Raw genomic sequence first — 24,018 nt, 5'->3', positions numbered from 1 at the left:
GTTAGTTTAGAATAATAAATATTTCAAGTAATCTTGATTATCTTTCAGAATAGTCTCATATTCATTTCTTTACAGTGGAATGTAGACATGTTGCAAAAGGGATTTGTGGAGTTGAACTGGACAGATGATGGTAACTTCTGGCAAGTTGTTAATTGTGGATTTTCAAATCACTGGTGATTCCAAGTTTCCTGAAGAGGACTTGTTTTATCCAGCTGAAACTACAGGAATTTATTTTTTTCTTGTACTTTATTTAGCCTTTGATAATAACTGTGCAGGGGACGACAGAGGATGAGATGGCTGGATGGCATCACTGACTTGATGGACGTGAATCTGAGTGAACTCCGGGAGTTGGTGATGGACAGGGAGGCCTGGCGTGCTGCGATTCATGGGGTCGCAAAGAGTCAGACACGACTGAGTGACTGAACTGAACTGAACTGAATAACTATGGGAAACACAGAGAGCTTTTACACCATATACTTTGGGGAATTTGGCAGCTACAAATTTATGCAGATTAGGTGCTCTTAATCTTGCTTTTTCTTTCTAATTCTACTCCTTTGAAGAGTTCACAGGATTCTTAATCTTTCATGTAGAGTGAGTTTATGTATCTTTGCTGGTTGCCTGGAAGGGAAGAACAGGAAAGAAGGGATAAAACCTAAGGGACAATGCATGATTTTAGGGTATTGGTATTATTTCACATTAAAATCTATATACATAACCAACTTTCTCAATTCTTACACAAATTCACTATTTAAGATCTATCAGTATACATCTATCAGTTCAGTCGCTCAGTCGTGTCCGACTCTTTGCGACCCCATGAATCGCAGCACGTCAGGCCTCCCTGTCCATCACCATCTCCAGGAGTTCACTCAAACTCATGTCCATCGAATCAATGATGCCATCCAGCCATCTCATCTGTCGTCCCCTTCTCCTCCTGCCCCCAATCCCTCCCAGCATCAGAGTCTTTTCCAATGAATCAACTCTTCGCATAAGGTGGCCAAAGTACTGGAGTGTCAGCTTTAGCATCAGTCCTTCCAAAGAACACCCAGGACAGATCTTTAGAATGGACTGGTTGGATCTCCTTGCAGTCCAAGGACTCTCAAGAGTCTGTCCAACACCACAGTTGAAAAGCATCAATTCTTCGGCACTCAGCTTTCTTCACAGTCCAACTCTCACATCCATACATGACCACTGGAAAAATCATAGCCTTGACTAGATGGACCTTTGTTGGCAAAGTAATGTCTCTGCTTTTGAATATGCTATCTAGGTTGGTCATGACTTTTCTTTCAAGGAGTAAGCGTCTTTTAATTTCATGGTTGCAATCACCATCTGCATTGATTTTGGAGCCCCCTTAAAATAAAGTCTGACACTGTTTCCACTGTTTCCCCATCTATTTCCCATGAAGTGATGGGACCAGATGCCATGATCTTCGTTTTCTGAATGTTGAGCTTTAAGCCAACTTTTTCACTCTTCTCTTTCACTTTCATCAAGAGGCTCTTTAGTTTTTCTCTCCTTTCTGCTATAAGGGTGATGTCATCTCCATATCTGAGGTTATTGATATTTCTCCCGGAAATCTTGATTCCAGCTTGTGTTTCATCCAGCCTAGCATTTCTCCCTGGTGGCTCAGATGGTAAAGCGTCTGTCTATAATTCGGGAGACCTGGTTCAATCCCTGGGTTGGGAAGATCCCCTGGAGAAGGAAATGGCAATCCACTCCAGTACCATTGCCTGGAAAATCCCATGGACAGAGGAGCCTGGTAGGCTACAGGATCTCAAAGAGTCAGACAGGACTGAGTGACTTCACTTTCACTTTCACTTTCACTCTGCATACAAGTTAAATAAGCAGGGTTACAATATACAGCCTTGACGTTCTCCTTTTCCTATTTGGAACCAGTCTGTTGTTCCATGTCCAGTTCTAACTGTTGCTTCCTGACCTGCATATAGGTTTCTCAAGAGGCAGGTCAGGTGGTCTGGTATTCCCATCTCTTTCAGAGTTTTCCACAGTTTATTGTGATCCACACAGCTATATATGAACTTAATTAAAAGTGTTATATTTCTCATGCGTATTTTTCAGTTTACTTATATTATACAATCCTCATACAGCAGACATAAAACAGTGGTAGCAATACTGTATATATTTTAGACATTATATAAGAAAATTTTAATCCAAAACAGCAATAGCAACCCTTTAAAAAAAAAAATTTCTTTCTTTATTTGAGTGGGCCAGGTCTTAGTTAGGTCACGTAAGATCTTTTGATTTTTGTTGTGGTATATGGGATCTTTAGTTGCGGCCTTTAGTTTTGGGATCTTAGTATGGCATATGGGCTCTAGTTCCCTGACCAGGAATCAAACCCAGGTCCCCTGCATTGGGAGTGTGGAGTCTTAGCCACCTGACCACCAGGGAAGTCCCAAGAGTAGCAACTCTTGCAGTTTTAGCAACTTCATTCTAGCTAAGTGACTTCAGGCTACTCATTTCCTTTCTTAGGGGCAGTGTCCTCAATTGTGAAATAAGACAACTGGGGAAATGTCCATTCTAGTTCTTGGGTTTGGGTGCCAGTAACAAAGCAATATCAGTTATATAAAGATGCCTGTAAAGGCCTTAAAATAGAAAAATACTAAGGGCATATAACGTAAGAGGGTTTTGTGCAAAATCTGAAGGAATCAGGATGGGATATCATTTTTTTTCCAGAGTAAAAAGTCATGTTATTTGATAGAAAAAAGAAAAGATAATTAATTCCTACTTAGTTAACAGAATTTAGAGGCTTAAAAGAAAATAAATATTTTTTTCCTTTTTCTGAAATGACTGTCAGAATTTTAGCTACATCTGAATTGCTTGCATCATATTGATACTTTAAAGTAAGAACCTAGGGGAATTCCCTGGCAGTCCAGTCCAGTGGTTAGGACTCTGCAGGGGACTCGGATGCAATCCCTGGTCGGGGAATTAAGATCCTGCATACTGCATGGTGGGACCAAAAAAAAAAAAAAAGAAAGAAATAAAGCAGGTATCCAGAGAGTTGAACTGAAAATATATACAGTCCTTATAACAAGCTGATGAAGTGTGAGAATGAGGTTGGCTTGATGGAATGACATAAAGAAAGAAAAGATGGTTTTGTAGACACTCAGCTGTATTAGAGCAGAGAAAGTTTACACTAATATTCTGTAATGTTATTGTAATGGTTTACTGGGGGGAAAGTTCCTCTAAGACTTTTAATTACTGTGAGGATGGCAAACAGCATATCAATGCCTTCCTAGTGAAGCATGAGTCATCTGGAGAATCATTTCCATCCATATCTTCCACCAAAATGTAACTGGGAACAAGTATGGACAGAAAAACATGGTTTAAAAATGATCTGTTCAGACCCTCATAGAATGAAAGGCTGTTTGTAGGAATTAGTTTCTACAGCCTTGGGGAAAACAGAAAGGGAAAGAGTGGGTGATAGTCAAGAGAGGTTCTGTCTTAAAAGGGTTTGGAGCTGGAAAATGCAGACCAAGAAGAGGCACTGAAATGCTGAGCATGAAGCTTTACAGACTGTTTCCAAATCATGGTATTTGGTCCTCTGCTCTCCTGCCCTCTCTTGAAGGGCTCTGTGAACTTTGTCATCCACTCAGTGAGCAGCGTCACTCAACAACTGATGCCCTGAGGATTTAAAAATGAATAAAGATCAATCTCAAATCTCTGAATTTTCAGGTCCCCAATTTAGCAGCTGTGAGGGAATAGGTGGGATGGGAATAGCTGGGAGGGAGTCTTGTGTAATAATCACAGGGCATTGTGGTAAATGGTTGTAGCAGATGAGTGTGCAGAGCCATTGGAGCTGAGAGGAGGCCCTCACTGGTGACCCTAGAATGTTCTCAGAGAGGGTGACATTTGCTACAACTCAGGAGAGGGAAAAGGATAGTGGCAAGTATAGTATATGGTTGGGCCAGTCAAGGTACTAGCTTCCCAGGTGGCTCAGTTGGTAAAGAATCTGCCTGCAAGGCAGGAGACCTCCTGCAAGAAACCTGGGTTCAATCCCTGGGTCAGGAAGATCCCCTGGAGAAGGAAATGCCTAGAAAATCCTATGGAAGTCAAAATACAGAATAGGAGAACTGGCATTCCAGAGATATGTGAAGAGGGAAGCCAGAGAGATTTGCAAGAAAAAGACGTATTTGGAGTCTGACTGCTGTTTCTCATCATTTAAAAGAAGGTTGTAGTGTCCTTTAGATCAGCAGTCCCAATCTTTTTGGCACCATGGGGTGGGAGGGATGTTTTGGGGTTGATTCAAGTGCATTACATTTATTGTGTGCTTTATTTCTAATCTAAGACTGCTGCTGAGGTTGGGGACCACTGCTTTAGGTAATGTTCATTGCATGTATCTCATGGCCTTCACCTCCAGCCTGGATCCAAGAGCATTCAGTTTCCTAACCGCAGGTTGTGATATAAGATTCCAATTTAGCAAATCATGGAAGGCTAAAGAAGAAATGACCAAAGACACCCATAAAGCAATTTGCTCAACACTTGTGAGGTGTGCAGCTAAACTCTTTCAAGCATTACCAGATTTAATTCTCATAATGATTCTATGGGTTAGGTACTGCTAGGTGGTGTCCCACTCACTTCGGCCCTGTGGACTGCAGCATGCCAGGCTTCCGTGTCCTTCACTATCTCCCAGAGTTTGCTTATGCTCATGTCCATTGAGTCGGTGATGCCATCCAATGATCTCATCCTCTGTTTATTCCGGTTTTTAAATAAAGAAACTGAGGCACAGAGGCATCATGTTCAGTTGAGCTATGTACTCTGCTTCTAACCCAGATAATCTGACTGCAGGGCCTCAAGGCTTATTTAGCCAGTGTGCTACCCTTCCTCATGACTGTGGGCACTGCCACCACCAGGAATCAAAAAATATAGGATGAGTATCATCCCACTCATCCTGGGGCTTTCCCTCCTCACATGGGAAGGAGAGCACAATGGTGAGAATGAGGGTGTCACCACTGTGTGAGTGGGTGACATGGAGTTCACCGGCCAGATCTGCCTTCAAGGGAGAACATGCTGTCCAGCTCTGAGTGCTGTCAACAGCTGGGCCTTTCAGGGACTGCCTCAGCTGCTGAGTCACCTTCTCGAGGGCATGCTACTCCCCAGGATGTACCAGATCCAATGACTAATTCAGAAGGCTGTATAAAGGTCCAGACATGTAGGTCCAATACCTCCTATGAGTCAGGCTAGCTGCAGGCCTCAAAGTGAGGTCTGCTGAGCCTGTTGTTGGGTTTACGTTGACGCTCCACTTCTCCCTCTGTTCCATCCTGCTTCCTGTTCCACCCTCCACAGGTGTCAACCCCATGGGCATTCTTTAATGACCATCCTGCCACTCTGTCTCAGAGCCTGCTTCCCTGGGGACCCAATTGGTGACAACATCAATTCCATTCTGTAACCCCTCACTTTGTTTTGTCTCCTTTGTAATGTCCTTTCACATTAGTTTCAAAACCATCCTTTTTTGTTTGTTTGTTTGTTTTTTTAAGGACCTTTGATTTTTCATATTTCAGATAAATGTCCAAGAACAAAAGTTAATAAAAATTCTCAAAGGTAGTTTACACAAAGATTTAACCTGCTCCCCCCCACCACCACTTTTTTGTTTTTGTTAATTGAATTTATTTAGAGCACCATTAAGGTCACAACTTATTTAACTTATATGCAGAGTACATCATTAGAAATGCTGGATTGGAAGAAACACAAGCTGAAATCAAGATTGCCGGGAGAAATATCAATAACCTCAGATATGCAGATGACACCACCCTTATGGGAGAAAGTGAAGAGGAACTAAAAAGCCTCTTGATGAAAGTGAATGTGGAGAGTGAAAAAGTTGGCTTAAAGCTCAACATTCAGAAAACAAAGATCATGGCATCTGGTCCCATCACTTCATGGGAAATAGATGGGGAAACAGTGGAAACACTGTCAGACTTTATCTTTTTGGGCTCCAAAATCACTGCAGTTGGTGACTGCAGCCATGAAATTAAAAGACGCTTACTCCTTGGAAGAACAGTTATGACCAACCTAGATAGCATATTCGAAAGCAGAGACATTACTTTGCTGACTAAAGTCCGTCTAGTCAAGGCTATGGTTTTTCCTGTGGTTATGTATGGATGTGAGAGTTGGACTGTGAAGAAGGCTGAGTGCCGAAGAATTGATGCTTTTGAACTGCGGTGTTGGAGGAGACTCTTGAGAGTCCCTTGGACTGCAAGGAGATCCAACCAGTCCATTCTGAAGGAGATCAGCCCTGGAATTTCTTCGGAAGGACTGATGTTGAAGCTGAAACTCCAGTACTTTGGCCACCTCATGCGAAGAGTTGGAAAAGACTTCGATGCTGGGAGGGATTGGGGGCAGGAGGAGAAGCGGACAACAGAGGATGAGATGGCTGGATGGCATCACTGACTCTATGGACATGAGTCTGAGTGAACTCCGGGAGATGGTGATGGACAGGGAGGCCTGGCGTGCGGCGATTCATGGGGTTGCAAAGAGTCGGACACAACTGAGCGAGTGAACTGAACTGAGGCTCACAACACAAAGCAGAAAATGCCATGAGTCCCCCTATATCCCTTGCCTTCCTTTGATATGCACAGCCTCCTTTGTTGTCAAGATCCATTTTTTTTGGTTTTGGTAATATACATAGGTTATAGAGGGGCTTCCCTGGTGATACTAGTGGTAAAGAATCTGCCTGCAATTGCAGGAGAGATGTAAGAGAAGCGGGTTTGCTCCCTGGATCTGGAAGATCCCCTGGAGAAGGGCATGGTAACCCACTCCAGTATTCTTGCGTGGAGAATATCATGGACAATGGAGTCTGGTAGGCTACGGTCCACAGTGTCACAAAGAATTGGACACGACTGAGCAAATGAGCGTGCACGCATACATAGGTTATAGAAATAAGATCTCTTTAAAACCAAAGCTGTCATTACAATAGTTTATGTAAACTTTTAATTACTGTTTTTGATTTTTGAGCTGTTGGCTGACTTTATTCCAATAGGCTCTTGCTGTGTGAACTTGGCAGGCTCCTTAAACTTTGAGTCTCACTATCTTCATCTCTAAAATTGGGAGGATTATATGAGGTGTCCCAACTTTAAACAAAGTGCTCGACACATAATAAAGATTCAGAAAATGAGCATTTTAATATAAAGTTGGCACTGGGTTATATTTGTTCCCTGTAGCTGCTATAATACATTACTACAAATGTGGGGGCTTAAGACAACAGAAGTTTATTCTCTAAGGCTCCTGGAGGCCAGAAGTCTGAAATCAAGGTGAGAGCAGGACTGCTATCCCTATGAAGGTTCCAGGGGAGAATCCTTCCTTGTCTCCTCCAGCTTCTGGTTACTGCTGGCATTCCTTGACTGCATCACTCCAATCCCTGCCTTCCTGGTCACATTGCCTTTTCCTCTCTGCCTTCCTTTTGTAAGGATACATGTGATTGCAGCTAGGGCTTACCCTGAAAACCCAGGATAATCTTTTAAACTCAGGATCCTTAAGGTGTATAAACTCTGTTTCTATATAAGGGGACATTGCCAGGAATCTGATATTTTGGGGAACATTTTTTAGCCTACCACACAGGGTGACACAGCTCCTGTCCTATCTTTTCAAGGCATGGTTCTGGACATTTTACCTCTCAGTTCAGTTCAGTTGCTTAGTCATGTCCGACTCTTTGCAACCCCCATGGACTGCAGCACGCCAGGGTTCCCTGTCCATCACCAACTCCCAGAGTTTACGCAAACTCATGTCCGTCGAGTCGGTGATGCTATCCAACCATCTCATCCTCTGTTTTCCCTCACTCCTCCTGCCCTCCATCTTTCCCAGCATCAGGGTCTTTCCAAACGAGTCAGCTCTTCGCATCAGGTGGCCAAAGTAGTGGAGTTTCAGCTTCAACATCAGTCCTTCTAATGAATATTCAGGACTGATTTCCTTTAGGATGGACTGGTTGGATCTCCTTGCAGTCCAAGGGACTCTCAAGAGTCTTCTCCAACACCACAGTTCAAAAGCACCAATTCTTTGGCTCTCAGCTTTCTTTATAGTCCAATTCTCACATCAATACATGACTACTGGAAAAACCATAGACAACTAAAATTGTCGTTTGTTCCCACCAGTTTGTCCTTGGAAACCATCTGCCTTATTTTAAGAACCTTCCTCCCTCTGGTTTCCCTGGTGTCTCAGCTGGTAAAGAATCTTCCTGCAATGTGGAAGACCTGGATTCAGTTCCTGGGTTGGGAAGATCCTCTGGAGAAGGAAATGGCTACCCACTCCAGGGAGTTGGACATGGCTGACTGAGCGACTTTCACTTACCCTTTGACAGAAAGGACCGTGGCCATCAAAGTTGGGTGGTTTCTTTAAGGTCTCAGCATTAGACAGTGTTGCTATTTTAGAGGCATCTTTCCAAGGTTTTAATTCCAGGATGCCCCCTAACGTTTTTTCTCAAATTTGCACATTCCCAGCACCTCTAACTCAGTAAGTGGTGCTAGGTCCCGGAATCCAAAATTTTCAGTGCCTCTTGGGAATCTTCTCAGCCAAAATTTAGAAAGATTAATTCCAACAAATTTCTGAACCAAAACCCTCGAAACTGGGAATTCCCTTTCCCGCTTGCTGGATGTGTCATAGTTACATGACTGAGCTTTTATTAAAAGGGCGGAAGAAAAAAAAGGCAAGCCTGAAAACCGAACAGTCCTATCTGTACAGTATCCACTGAAAGAGTTCCCTAGAGGGAAAACTTCCAGTTCCGAATTAAGTGCCGGATGACAACAGCCTGGATTTGGCAGCCCTCCTGCTGTCATTAGCCCTGAACCTCGTGGGTCTGACTGATCAAGCGCTGGCCGCGCCCTCAGCGGGAGCCAAGACTTTCCTTGATGCGAGTAGCCCAGCTGTGGTGGCCTCAGGGTATCCCAGCCTTGGTATGGGTGTCCATAAGAGAGGTACAGCGTAGTTGGGGTGGGCCAGGGAGTGGTTTTCAGCGCCACTCCCGCACGCGACAGCCGCTCCGGAGTGGTGCAGGCAAGGGGAGTGGGGGAGACGTAGGTATATTTATACTGAATTGGATGCCGCCGGAGGAGCTGTCCTGAGTTCTCCCGAAAAGGCTAAGAAACCAGCGCCAGTGATTGGCCAGGTGGGGGCAGCCTTGGTGCAGTGGCGGAGCGCCCAGAACATTTTCGGGAGTTTCGGAAGTCCCTTTGGGGATACTAGGCGCAGTTTGGCTCAGCCAGGAGCGATGAAGAAGCCTGTTCGGCTCAGCTTTGAGAGGCTGGGGCGCAAAGTCAGGCTCAGCCGGGAGGTGATGGGGTAAAATGTCCAGGTCAGCCGTGGAGTGATGGGTGGCTAAGTGTCGGGTTCAGCTGGGAGTGTTGGGGTGCCGTTGTCAGGTTCAATGGGGATGTGATGGAGGTGCAGAGTCAAGCTCAGCTGAGAGGCGATTGGGGGCTCAAGTTAGGCTTAACCCTGGAGGTGATGCGTGCCGCAGCGGGGGGCGCTGGTTGGGAGGGCTGCTCCGGCAACCGGGCGGTCAGGTGCTGTTCCTGGGCGCCGCAGCGAGAGGCGCTAAGTGCTGGTGTCCGCAGCTGGAGCGAAGCTGCAACAGCGGGCGGAGCCCTGCGCGGCCACCACCTCCTCCGGCCGCAGGCTCCTCCTCTCCCCCGCCTTCTTCGTCTAGCCCGCCCGCTCGCCCAATCCGTAGCCCTTGGCCCCGCAGAGCCGGGCTGCTTGTCTGGCCGGCGGAGGCTGAGCGCGACTTTAGCGAGCCGCGGCGCCCGCCGACCAGGGACGAGCCCGACTCCCGGGACCCGGCTCTGCCCCCGCGCGGCCGCCCCCTCCCTGTTGTCGAGGGGACGCTCCAGCCGGAGCCACGATTCTCCTCCTCTTCCTCCCGAAGGGGAAGGGACGGCGAAAGCGGAGCGGCTGCACTGGAGAGAGCGAGCCGAGGCCCTTGCCCCGGAGGCTCGGGACTGGAGAAGAAGGCGGAGGCGGAGGGAAGTGCGCGTCACTCCCAGGAGGAGAGTGTTTCACCTCCAGGCAGAGGCTGCGGCTGCCAGTTGCGTAAAAGCAGCAGCGGCAGCGGCGGCGACGGTGGCAGCGGGCTCCGGGGCTGGAGGGGCTCCCTGGCCATGGAGGGAAGATCCGGACCCGGGGACGCCAGGAGCTCTGCTCGGTCTCTTTGGGCTGCTGTGTAGGCACCTGAATTAGCCAACGCTAAGCGGGGGAGGGGAAGGTAAGAAGCTACTGGGTCACCAGCCCCCTCTCCCTGCCTGGTCTCCTTTGCTCCCCGCTGGGGGCCACTGCCAGGACGTGGACGGTGGTCCTCCGGTCCTTCCTGGCTCCCAATAGTCGCATCTGGGCCTTTCTATTGAAGCGGCAAACATCCTCCCGCCCCCCAACAGCACCCTCCCGCCCTGCCCCCCCCGCATCGCCTTTCCCCTCTTTGGATTAGGAGTAACAAGACTCCCCAGAGTAAGTCCTCTCCATGAGAAAGGGTCTTTGGGAACCGAGTCTTGATTTCTTTCTCTCCCTCTCTCTTTTCATTACTTTTACGGGGTAGGAAACAATGGACCTTTGAAAGTCGGTGTGAACAGCCTTAAACTTTTTGGAGAGGGCTGGTTTGGGGGAATAAACCCCACAGGAAGCAGACTACAGTGAAAGATTGGAGGAATGTGCATTGCAGACTTTCGGCTTCAGTGCGCGCGCGCGTACGCGTTTGGGGTGATCTTTGTCTCTATTCCGCTGGGTTGGTTCCCACCCCCATTGTCCCCCACCCCAGTTTCTGTTAGTTAAGGTGGGGCGATTCTTTAAGATCTCGTGCAGCTTTCTTTAAAGCTGGGGAAAGGCTTAGCACTGGATCCTCCACTTCTAGCTTTCCAATGCAAAGTTGGGAGGTCTTGGCAAAAGAAGGGGATCTGGTTCTGCGAGGACCCCTGAGTGCTGCAGTTAACGCTGATTGCTGCACTCTTTGCAGTAAAACTAAGGCTCTGACGTCCCTGGATGCTCTCTGCTGAGGGTTGATTTGTGTCACCAGATTTCCCGTGGAGCGGAAGCCACTCACTTAAATTCTCCGCATTAGGTTAGGAAAACAGACTTTGATATATGTCTCCTTTCATCAGCACTAGGGGTTACAAATAGAGTGCTTCATACTTTTAAGAACTTTCATTCTGCACAGGAGTCACTCACTGGTTTGTATTCAGTCCCCTTCTTTAAGTGTGATTGTGATTTGATATTGCATAATTTCATGTGTTGAGAGTGTGCAGATGCTACTTTCTGTAGCTCTTCCCAGAACAAAGTGAGAATGATTTAGAGGAAGGGGGATGAAGGGAAGTTTCACTTGAGCTGAAGGAGGACTGAATCCTCAAAACAGCCTGCTTGCCTGTTGGAAACGTCTCTGTTTTAAAAACCAGTACATTTAAAATATTTAGCCTTATGGTTCTTTGGTTGGCTAGAATGGAGCTATTAATGTTTGTTTGACCTTTGAAGGAAGCTTGCTATTTTCAGAATTGGTCGGCATCACACTTTGGTTGTTTCTGATTAGCTACTCAAAGTTCCAAAAGAGTTTGCATTTCTGGGCAAAATAGAAGATCGTGCATTTCTTCTGCTTAGTATGGGCTTCCCTTAGTAAGGGCTTCCCTTGTGGCTCAGCTGGTAAAGAATTTGCCTGCAATGTGGGAGACCTGGGTTCGATCCCTGGGTTGGGAAGATCCCCTGGAGGAGGGAAAGGCTACCCACTCCAGTATTCTGTCCTGGAGAATTCCATGGACTGTATAGTCCATGGGGTCGCAAAGAGTCAGACACAACACAACACTCACTCACTCACTCACTTTCTTAGTAAAGGTTGGATAGCGCCTTCTAGTGCTTTATCCTATACAGTAAAATCACAGCTCTCATCTCTGCAGGATGAGTGTGTATGTGTGTAACTTAAAGTCTTGTAGTTTTTTCAGTTCAGTCCACTTGATGCTGTTTTACCTTAATGTGTTTAGAGGCTCAGAAAAGTAATGTTAAAAGTGAGTTCTGAGTCATCACCTGTTCCTCTTTAACAGTCTGTGAATGAGCAAGCAGGCTGAGGACTGGGCACTGTGTATGTGGACAGGAAATTTGCATCAATAAATTCTTACATGATACTTGTTTAGATTTCCTTTGTCACAGCTAATTGTCTGAGTAAAGTCTCTTTTCTTGATCTGGCCAGTAACCAACCCTTCAAATTTTCAAAAGTCTCAGATTTCACAACAGGAAACCAGAATGGGACAACACCTTATTCATGTTCCAATAGACATAATCAAGCCTGTTCTCAGCTATGTTTGAAATGAAAAGGAAACAAAGCAAGAGAGCGAGGTAGGCTTGTGGGCAATTTCTGAAGTTGAAAAGTTACTACTTACTAGCTAGGTGCCTCTGGGCAGGTTTCTGCAATTGAGATTGATGAACCAGATGTCGGGTAAGAAAACTTAAATTTTCATTATCAAATTAACAGTTTTAGACTCACAGGAGATGCTGTATGTAAATGCATACCTTGTAAAGTGCTGTAAAATACTTATAAGTATTGCATCATCCCCCATCCACCCACCATCCCTTCAGCTAACAATTGTTAACCACCTATTGTGTGTCAGGCTCTCTGGAAGCAATCTGATTGCCCACTTTCTTGGTGGAGTGTTCTTTTTGGTAGAGAGAGGGAGTTAGATGAAATGGTTGAAATTTGAGAGGTCACTATCTATAAAGAAAGATGGCCTCCATCTATAAGGGAGGCCTCCATCTATAAAGAAAGATAAAACAATCTCTGCTGTTGAAGAAATGAGTCTATTCAGGGGCAAAAGGAAGTGAACAATTAGAAGGCCCAGTAAGTGGAGAATTTTGCATAGAATGCTTTAGGAACCCAGAGGAGGATCTGAACAGGAATGGGAGGAGGAAGCAATTTAGTGAAAAAATAAAATTTGCCAAATCAGACAAAATAGTAGGGGCTGCAAACTGATGTTAGAGTACCATTTTGAAATATAAAGATTGGAGGACTTGTAGTCAGAATTGAGTTGAAAACAAGGCTCTGACAGTTAACCATTTGCTTATCGGGCAAATCCCCTGATTCTTCACATAATTGTTTCTTCATCTGTAAAATGACATTATGGAATTCTTTGAGGATTAACTTTGATTTAATTTGCTATATATATGATCCCTGGTGGCTCAGACGGTAAAGCGTCTGCCTACAATGTGAGAGACCCCGGTTTGATCCCTGGGTCGGGAAGATCCCCTGGAGAAGGAAATGGCAACCCACTTCAGTACTCTTGCCTGGAAAATCCTGTGGACGGAGAATCCTGGTAGGCTACAGTTCATGGGGTCACAAAGAGTTGAAGATGACTGAGCGACTTTACTTACTTACTTTCTTACCATATAAGTTAGTGCTGTTTGGTACTTTCAAAATATGTCTTTTTTTTAACAGCTGTAAATAGTTTATATCTTAGTGTAATTGGTCTCAGTCACAGATGTCTATGTTACTGGCCCATTCCTGAGGGATCTGAATCCCATCTTGAGTGTAAGTCTTCAGCTGTTGTCATATGGTGAAGCTCACTTGTTCCCACCATCTTCATCTCAGCCATAGGAAATCTTTTCATTGCGTTTGAGTTGTGAACGCTAATTAGAAGTAAAGGCTGTCTAGTACAGTACATCAAATGGAAGGGGCTTGTCTGGGTGTATACTGTAAAACTTCCATGCTCTCCTCCCTGCCTCCCAAGCCAGGCTTGTTCTTCTCCTTTTCTTGATCCTAACAAAAAGCTATGCATCTGTGTTTCTGAGACCATGAAAATCACCCTTAATAGTTTTCTCCATTTGTAAAGAGGTATAATTTTCAACTACCCTGTTAAAGACTGTGCTCTCAATAGCAACAGCTGCTGTCTAGGTGAAACTTGAATCTGTAAATAGTACTTGCTTTAATATATGTGCCTTAATTCTCCACTTGAAATAGACTTAAGCTCATCTGACATTTTAATAAATTGCCTTTGATAGAAATCCATACTCAGCTATTTAAAACTGCCATGTTACATGTGACTTTTTAGGGGGAAGGGTGGCATGACTATAAATCAGTTCTCAGGACAGTTACATGCTGAGTCTTGACATGCAGTTTAATGGGCTTCAAAAATAATATTAAAATGAGGAAGTTGAGACCCACAGAGGCTAACTAATTAGGTAAGGTCATGTAGTAAATTAATGGCTGAGTGGGGACAAGAACCCCTTTGTCCCTATTTTCAGCCAGCATTTTTTCTTTTTTGCCAATATATTCTATTATGCTCCTGTTTGGTTTTGTTAGAACTTAGTTATTTTAATGTTTTAATAGTGAAATAACTTGCATTTGGGCTTAGAAACCCATTGCACCCAAGTTTAAGGCAAACACTATACCTTCTGTTTCATTTGCGAGAATCTAGATGTGGTATGGTGCACAGAGCGGGTGAAGCTAACTTGTAATAAATTTGTCAAATAAGGAACTAAGTGTAAAAGTATGTTAACTTTACTTGCATTTTCCATAAATAGTATACCAACTTAAAGTATTGTTGAAGTGCACATTTTTAAAAAGAAGCAAGTTCCTGGGAACATTATTCAGATTTGTGTTTGAATCATATGATAAAAACATATTAGAAACAGGTTTGCATGTTCTTTTGTTTTCCCTGTACTTGCTTTGAGAAGACTTTAATACTGTTTGTTAGAAACTATGTTCAGCAAATATCTGATTACATTCCTAAGGTGTTCAAGGCACTGGCAAGTTGCTGTGAATGATACAAAGATGTATGAGGCATAGGGTCTTTATTAAAATGTCTCTTTACCAAAAGTGAAGCAGTCTCGAAGCTGTGTATGACCTGAAACATAGAATTCCTATCTCCCAATAAATGAGTCCTTGATCTAGTAGGCAAATCTGCTCTGAAATTATTATTAGACGAATCAGGCTTATTACAAGATATTTCTTTTCATTACATGATGACAAGTGGTTAATCTTTTACATTTATCAGTGCTTGATCTTCATTTGGACTATAAATAAAAACTTGGCAGCATTTTATGGGATTTTATATTATGAAAAGTTTGCCTAGGAGAGCTTGTGGTGATCTTAGCTTTGCTGTGCTTACTCGCTCAGTCGCGTCCAACTCTGCGACACCATGGACTGTAGCCTGCCAGGCTCCTCTTGACTTTAACATTGCATTTAGAAGTGTGGCTGGAAGCAACATTGTTGTTGCCTGAAAAGGTTGCAGTTTGAGACAATCCACATGGAACAACCAAGAAAAGAATTGTCCTCACTGACTCTGAGTTTGATGTAAGTATTAGAATATATGCATATTCTCCACAAACTAGATGTCCTAGTCATGTCTGAATACTAAGTGTCTCTGAAGAATAAAATTATTGATTTGGGGGCTCTTGCCTAATTATTGGTTTATAACTTCAGACTGCAAGCCTTCTCTTATAATGGTCTCTGTTTATAGTGACTCATTTTCCTGAAGAAAAAATGAGCTTTTTTTTAAACACACATCGAAGTTAGAAAGTTCCTTTTAATATTTTAGGGATTGGAAAAATTAAGTGTAGCATAAGGACAAATGCCTGATTCCTGTTTCAGAAAGAATGAAAAAAAAATGAATCATCAAAAAAAAATGTGGCTAAAAAAAAACCCCCACACATATACCATCGTTTTTGCTTCCCCGGTGGCTCAGTGGTAAAGAATCTGCCTGCAATGCAAGAGACCTTCCCTGTGTTGGGAGGATCCCCTGGAGGAGGGCATGACAAGTACTCTTGCCTGGAGAATCCCATGGGCAGAGGAGCCTGGTGGGCTACAGTCCATAGAGCCACAAAGAGTCAGACACAACTGAACATACACACATGAGGATTTAAAAAATATTATACTTCATTAATGCAAAAGATATGGCTTTAATTGTTTAATAGGTGCTTAGTCATAGCCATCCCCTAACCATCCAATGTCATAGAATGAAGTGCCAGTAATGCTGAGAAGCTAGCAATTTGGTGGGCAGTGGGCTGTATATGAAGGTATAGGAGAAAAGGCCAAATGAGAGATGAATCATCTTCTCTGCATGATTAATGGCATCTTTGGATGGATGTTAGTTGCTGTTTTCCCAAGTGCCTGCTGATTTAGACACTGTCCTTATGATATGGCCACCCTTCACAATATATGGTCAGTTCTTGGATAACTTTCCCCGGCTGCCTGGTTGCCATGTCATCTGAGCTTGGCCTTAGCCTTAAAGTATTTCTTCTTGCTCCTGGACTGTGTTTGTGGCACGTGAGCTCAACACTCAGCCCCTGTTTGCCTCCTCCTGCTGGCTGTATTCTGTCCCTGTTCAGCCTTGCAGAGTCCAGTCTCTGCTCTAGCTCTGAGTAATTGCTCGTTCAGTGGAGGTCCTACCTTTTGACTCTCTGGTACTCTTAAATTCGACGAATGTCAAAGAGACTGTGGAGGAGGTGTAATATGGTCCCTATAGTAGGCCTAGTTTTCACAAGCCCTAGGAGGATAGGGACTGTAATTCGTTTGTGTTAATATTTTGGCCAGGAACTCACCTGTGGATGACACTCACCAGCCAGCCTGTCAGAGAATACGAAAGACCTCATGAGTTTGTTGTTTTCTCCCTATACTGGTTATTGCTGGACAATGTGTTGTCATTTTAGGGGCAAAATTCAGTAGTAAATTTTAGTTCACACATACGAAGGAAGCTATTAGTAGTAGTTTGATGGTATATGTTTGGGTAAGTAGGTTTGGAATTCAATAAAATCAGGCTATCACCTCTTTAGACACACCAGCCTAGTGTCTTTGCCTCAGTGTGTATTGTTATTACTTGTTTACCTGTGTCAGCCCCGACCCCCTCCTCCAACACTAGACCCTGAGCTCCTTCGCCCCCACCCCCTGACCTCCAACACTAGGCTGTGAGCTCCTTCACTCCCCCCACCTCCAACACGAGAGTATGAGCTCCTTTAAGGTAGAGATCGTGTATATTTTTTTGTATTACTGGATCCTAATCTTCACAAAATCTTTGTCTCATAAGTGATGCCCAAGCCCGTACACATTCCCTGTTTGATAAGGCTTTTCTCTTAGATATACTGTGTTAAAAATACACTATGTTGTATAGGTAAAAAAATTCCACATTTGGATTATGGTCCTAGCCCTATTGTTACTAGGAAATTTGCTTTGTTGCTGAATTGAGTAGCCTGGATCACTTCAGTTTGGTCATCACGTTATTCATCTGGAATATTTCTTCGTTTGAAAGGCGTGTCAAAACATACTTCATACGTGTTTCCTACTGTCTTTGCATTTTGATGTCTGTGTATCACTGGATTGTAAACTTTTGGTACAGTTATGCTTATTTATCAAACACATCTCTGTTGTCTTTTCTTTTTTCCCACCTTTCAACATTCTGCCACCACGACTTCCTTGCATTTTTCTTCTGGAAGAGCATCTTAAAGCTTCGTCCCTGCAGCCCACAGGCAGCTCTGCCCTTTGCTGTGATCTTAATTAAATCGGCCTCCCTCAGGTCAGGCTTAGGCTTTGGTTCTTTCTTTCAAAGGCCAGCTGCAAGGCTGATGACATGCCTGCGCCTGCCATTGTGTGCCTCTGCATGGCCATCCTTCACTGTCAGCAGGTTGGGAGTCTCTCCACAAGAGTGAAGGGGGATGGTCTAAAGACTTGAGAGGGAGGAGAAGACAAGAGAACAGCTTTTCAGGAGGAAGAATTAAGGAGAAAGAGGAATCTGGGAAATAATAAGCAGAAGAAAGGAAACAGAAGTGAGGAGCGGAGGACTGGTAGGTAAAATGACCCTCTCATTGTCTTCAATTTTCCAAGTTGAAAAACAGTCATCCTCTAGTTTTATCCTTTAGGTTTTTTTTTTTTTTTACTTCCAACCAGAGGCCTATGTACTTCGTTTTTTTTCTTTTAATTTTATTTTTGATTGGGCGAGGAATGTTCGGTGTCCTCAGTTGTCACCCTTTCTTCCCCCTTGGTATGTAAATCTGTAGTTTTTGCTCCCTTTGCTTCTCTTTTGTTTCCCGGGTAACGTTCTCCAGCCTTTTCACTCTATCAGCCGTCTTGGCTTTAGGGTCAAGCCTTGCTTTTCATGGATAGACTAACAGATTTGAAAAAAGACAGGATTAATGAGTATATTTGGTGGCAGACAAATCAGACATCTGCCTCCTATGTTTTGCATAAATGAGAGGGGTGAAATAATGAATTAAACTATTTCTTAAAGGGCCACTCAACTTAGCTTTAGAGTGGGAAAGTGTTCACTGGGTTTACTTTGGGCATTAGATAGTATAAATACTCTTTGTTCTGAGAGATTCATATTTTAACAAGAGATTCCAATAGAATTTGCCAAGGATATAGACATGAAATTGTAACTAATGAGCTAATCTGAAATCCTTAAGTACAGGCCCCATAAGCATATATTTTTTTCTTGTTTTCCATGTAAGCAAACTCTTGGTATTTGTAGGTAATTTTTCCTTGCCAGGGATTTACTGTTTCCTGACTACAGTTTTCTAACAAAGAGAGTATAGCTTAAATGAAAAGTAAATTTCTGAACAGGGAAAAAAAATGTCTTCTAACTTTAAATAATAATTGTTCCAATGCAAATGCTTGTGGCAAAACATTTTTTAAAGTAAATTTAGTCTTTTTAGGGCTATACATTTGAAATATTCCATATGATTTCTCTGTATTGTAGTTTAATAGAGTTAATGTATTAAATAGAGAGTTATTTCCCTTGGAGGGGAGAGATGTGAGCAATATAGGATGCCAAACTAGAAGGCAAGTGTCTATTGATATTTACATAGTAGGTTAACTTTTGAGTATATCATTCATCATATGTGTCTAAATTGACCAAGTGGAGAAAGAGTGAGATTAAAGAGTCTCAGTCCCTTATCCTCTCACTTCATAGGAAGCTGTTTATCATTAAGGTTTAGTGCATTCCCCTTCTACTTCTGAGCATTGATTTGGGTCATTAGCAAAATGAACCGGAACCAGTGCAGGTAAATTAACTGTGCACAGTGTCTTATTTCTTGGGACTGTGACTCATCCTGATTTTGAGAGTTGAAGGAAAGACAGAAGGGTAGTGACAAGTGCTGGGCAGTAAGGGAGAATGTGAATGTGACAGAGTGAAGGCACTTGTTTAGGCATCTCAGAGTATTCAGTTCTTTTAGATTCTGTTCACATAAAACCAAGCAGATCTCTGAATGAAAGTGAACTCCCACCTTCTGTCTATTTTGTCTCAAATAGTTGTAGGAATAGACCTAGCATTTATGCTGAATTCCTTCACAGTGTTTGCTGTAGAAAAGTGTATTTATCTTGTGTGCTCTGATAATAGACTATGAAATAAAGTATATTCCGCTAAACTCTGTATAAGAGAATTCCCCCTTCTGAAACTCCTTGTTTTATTCTTTGCATTTGAAAATCATTATATGAGAATATTGATAACACTTAAAATTTGACAGTTTGTGAAATTAAAGATCCTAAAAGTCAGCTTTGCTAAGTTTGTTTCTTACTGAATAGTTTTTATATGATTGAGGTATTGAGCTCATTGTTTATCAGTGACATAACCTGAATCTAAAGCAAAACTAGATGAAACATCCTACTTCTCCCACACAAAGCCCAAACCTGAAAATCACCTTGATATTATTCTTTTTTGTCCTTTCCCTATAAATAGGAGATTGGAAGTTAGAACTATTAATTGAAAGCTCAAAGCCATTAGAAGATAGTTAAGACTTTTATTAGGTCATGGTTTGTTGTTCTTCAGTCGCTCAGTCATGTCCAACTCTCTGCGACCCCATGGACTGCAGGACGCCAGGCCTCCCTGTCCCTCACCATCTCCGGGAGCTTGCCCAAGTTCATGTCCATTGCATCAGTGATGCTATCCAGCCATCTCATCCTCTGTCGCCCTCTTCTTTTCCAGCATCAGGGTCATTCCCCGTCATTACTAGTAATTATAAACAAAATTATCATTTGTTTTCATGATAATTTATGAACACCTCTCTTTCCTGGTGTGTTTACTTTTACTTTTTTCTGTGACTGAGGATACCAGTCAATCTGTTACAAAGACGTACTAAGATATTAATAAAAGGAAAAGTTTACTTAACCAGGTTTTGGCTGGTTGTACTGAAACGGCTGGAAAGTTAGACTCACTTGTAAAACTGACCTTTAGCTTGAATACTGTTTCAAGAGTTATGTCCTTGCTCCAAGAAAGATATGCTTGAGGAGATCATGCCAGCTTCTCAACTGTTCCTACAAGCCTGAATTTTCCATTCAAAACTAAGCTTTCATATCAAGTGTAGGCAGGATTTAGGAGAGCTTAAATCAGTCAAAAGTACTGCATTTTCATTAGGAGTTTAGTATGTTGGGGCTAAGGGCTTCCCAAGTGGTGCTAGTGATTAAGAACACACCTGCCAATGCAGGAGACTTAAGAGACTCATGTTTGATCCCTGGGTGGGGAAGATCACTTGGAGGAGGGCATGGAAACCCACTGCAGCATTCTTGTCTGGAGAATCCAATGGAAAGAAGAGCCTGGTGGGCTATAGTTCATAAGGTTGCCCAGAGTCAGACACGGCTGAAGCGACTTGGCACATATGCACATGTGATGGGGCCAATATGTATGGCGTAGCAGTGGGCTTTGGGACTCCCTCAGCATTGGGTTGGAGGGGCTGGATGATTCTGCTGACTATGGGGCAACTGTACTCAACCACTGAGTGATGAGCACTTGCGGTAGGCAGTTGGTCTTCTGTGTTAACAGCTCAGCGGTAGAAAGAAAATGAAAACTCAACCTTTTTAAAGAAGGAATTTTCAATTAATTGCTGCTGTCTCTGTATTGAGAAGACTTTTCCTCTGATAAAAGCTTACTTGCTGTCAGCATAACAATATAAAGTGAAATGGAGCATTTCCTTTTTCCTAAGTACCTACTGCATTTTATAGTGTGTGGTTAAAATTTACAAAATATTGTGAAAGGTTGAGCTTGTCTAGATAGTTGGCTGCTCTTTATCTTTAGAATTCCTATTTGCATTTGTTAATAATACCTTTTAGTCACCCACTGGGTTGCATATTAGGGTTACATTTTATAAAAATTAATGTGCTGACTTTTTTGCTTGAAATGTTCTCAGCTTTCTCCAAATTAGGGCAACTAATACAGAGATTAGACAGATTTCCCAGAGCCTCAAGGATGTTGAAAAAGGAGTCAATGGGAAATTCCAATCTATGTGTGTATGTATAAGTGTGTGTGTGTGTGTATGAGAGAGAGAGAGAGAGAGAGGAAAACTTTAAAGTTCTAAGTTCAGTAAGCACTTAACTGAGTTCCTATTGTGTGTAAGTTCCCATGAGAATGCCAAGAAGAGTAAGATGTACCTGCTCTTAAGAGGCTTCTGGTCAACTGCAGGAGAGGGATATGTACTTACATCAATTGAAACATAAGATAGAAAGCAAGGTGATTCAATAAGAGTTTTAAACAGAGTACAGGGAAGAACAAGCAGGGAGCTTATTGTGGATTTTCTTAACATCATGCACCTTTTTAATAAATCATATAATCCCAAAACTATGATCTCCTGGACAGGGAGGGCTGGCGTGCTGCGATTCATGGGGTCGCAAAGAGTTGGACATGACTGAGTGACTGAACTGAACTGAACTGAATGTTATTGAAATTTCAAAATAAATTAATTACTTTCTGAGATTATTTTAATTTATAACTAAATAAATTAATTGAATCCAATTAATTGAATGCTCTTGCCAACTGCATAAGCCCCTCCCACAGTTTCTGTTTGAGGGTATACTCTTTTTGTACAAGAAAAGAATTTTATTTTAAATAACAGCAGATTTTTAAGATTTTGTGTGTGTGTGTGAGGGCAGCTGAGAATTTGACAGAAGTACTAGGTTTTAAAATGCTTCCCTTATTTCTCAGCATTTACAGATCTTTAGGTTGATATGATTTTTCATATTTTTAATAATTTCTTTCATTATCTACTTTAAATTTTGCCTAAATCCCCTGTGCAGATTTTTAATTGTGTGATTTTATTTTAAATTAATTATTACCAAGCTTTTGGGGCTACTAAATTTTTTAATCATCCAGGAAATAAATACTCACAAGCTAATTCTTCCAAGGAACATCTAAATACCAAAAATTATGCTTCAGAACCTTTTTAAAGTGTATTTCCAAATTTGATATGAATGACTTGGATTATTGCTCATGATGGATTTTCTGCATTTAGAGGTTTAGCACAGTTTGTAATAACTCTTAAAATCTTGGTGTGTTCCTTCTGTAATCTGTGTGCTTTCCGCTAGAAATACAGTCCTTTAAAAAATGACAGGTGATATAAACAAATGAACAGTGTATTATGTAGAAACTTCAGTCTGTAGTAAAAATTTTAAAATTACACCTCATGCTCACCTAGAATAAAGCTTGAAAGACTGGGGGAAACTCTTCATCCTCTTTCCTCTATTAGGTCTCTTTGTTTTGGGGACCCTATACTCAAACTAATGCAACCAAAGATAACAGCCTTTTGGACTGAATGGCCTGAGTACCTCTCACAGTATTTTACAATGTTTCCTTGGTCAATTTCACTCTTCCTTCAAGCAAGGGATTTAAAAATTGGATTTAAGACTCTATGTGTAATATTGTTTAAAATTTTATACTGTTTCACTTGTACAAATACTCAAAATAAATACTTGGGATAATTTTTAAAAGTGAATAAATAAAATTGAATTTAGGAATTGCATTTCTTGGGGATGCTGTATATCTTTTGTCTTTTCACCCATAGTTCCTACCACAATTCTCTAATGACAGCAAGAGCTCACAATTGTTTATTGAATGAGTGAAATGTCATTTTTTCCCATGAATTATTGAAATCTATAAAAAGCAATTAATATTTTTTAAAGTAATTAATTTATAATACCAATCCTAAACTAAACTCCTAAATGTAAAGCGAAATCCTATAGCAATGTATTTGTCTTATATATTCTAAAATCATAATAGAGAGGATAATCTGCATATAATATTATTTTCTTGTAAATTTACTCTTAAATATAGTTGCAATAATTTATTATTTAGGAAAATAATTATTGTATTTATTACTATGTACTTTCATGTTTTTCAGTAAAATAGAGCTAATGGGCTCAGAATATATAGAAAAAATATATATTGTTTTGGGGAAGATTTATGGGGAAAACACATCATGATTATTTCTGATTTATTGATCGTGTCAGTTTGTGATTAACACCATGTGAAGTTTCCTGTTAGGATACCATTTTGTGAATGTGAAGACAACATTTTTTCAAGTGGGATGGTGATTTCATTGAGCCTCTCACTGCCTTTTTTGTTGTTGTAATGGGTACATCTGGAGACATTATCTTCCACAAAAGGGGCCTCCAGCCTGTTAAGTAATAACAGCCTTTCTCACCCTGAAACAATGAAGTTTCAGATGATTGCAGCTTCTAATAAAAGATTCCCACTCCCTTTCAGAGGAGATTATAGTCTGATTCCCCTCTCACCCTGGTGAGCCTGGCACTCAAGAATATCTAGTTTAGTCCTTTCTTTGTTAATGGATGGTCATAAAGGGGTCTTTGTCATACTTTCTCATTTGTTCCAGCAGGATGTATCCATTGTTTTCTTCTGCTGCTTGGCACAGGCAGCAGTTTCTTCAATAGCACCTTGAACCATGTTGTTTTCCCTTTGTTATGGAGCTTAAGCTTCATCTAAATAATTACTTTTGTCCAGAAATCAAACTCCACAAACCAAGTGCTTTTGACAGACACACTGACTCTCAGAATGTTCTTTGCCCCATGTAAAATCAGCATCAATTCCTGATTAGATTCCCCTTCTGTCCCCATTAATTTCCAGGTCGTTTGGGTCTGGGAACACTTAATTGTGGCTTCTTTAATTGGTCACATTTTGTGTTTAGTGGATTTGCTGTAGTTTAGTGCAGTTTGGAGGTACCCTTTTTTGTTGTTTTGGCAGGGGATGAGGGGGATTAATTGTGAGAGTATTGAATGAAGTCAGGTGGCTCTGAGATGCTACAGTTGTTAAGGAGGGGAAGTAGTGAACATCATGTTTCTTATTTATC

The 24,018-nt window shown here is 42.2% G+C and overlaps 1 protein-coding gene across 2 annotated transcripts in view; it reads left to right on the top strand.

Moving 5' to 3' along the window:
- Positions 1–9,200: 9,200 nt before the first annotated feature.
- CEMIP2 (cell migration inducing hyaluronidase 2) overlaps positions 9,201–24,018 on the top strand; it is a 79,994-nt gene continuing 65,176 nt past the window's right edge. Inside the window, exon 1 of one of the 2 annotated variants that reach the window (XM_068974678.1) lies at positions 9,201–9,289. The gene's annotated coding sequence lies outside the window, so the exon portion shown is untranslated. Of the gene's footprint in view, positions 9,290–9,722; positions 10,199–24,018 lie in introns of those variants that run through there. The other variant, XM_068974677.1, reaches the window with a different exon arrangement.

This window comes from Capricornis sumatraensis, chromosome 6 (assembly GCF_032405125.1).
Source record: "Capricornis sumatraensis isolate serow.1 chromosome 6, serow.2, whole genome shotgun sequence".
Classification (NCBI taxonomy): Eukaryota; Metazoa; Chordata; class Mammalia; order Artiodactyla; family Bovidae; genus Capricornis; species Capricornis sumatraensis.
This window is presented reverse-complemented; position numbering and strand designations above follow the sequence as displayed.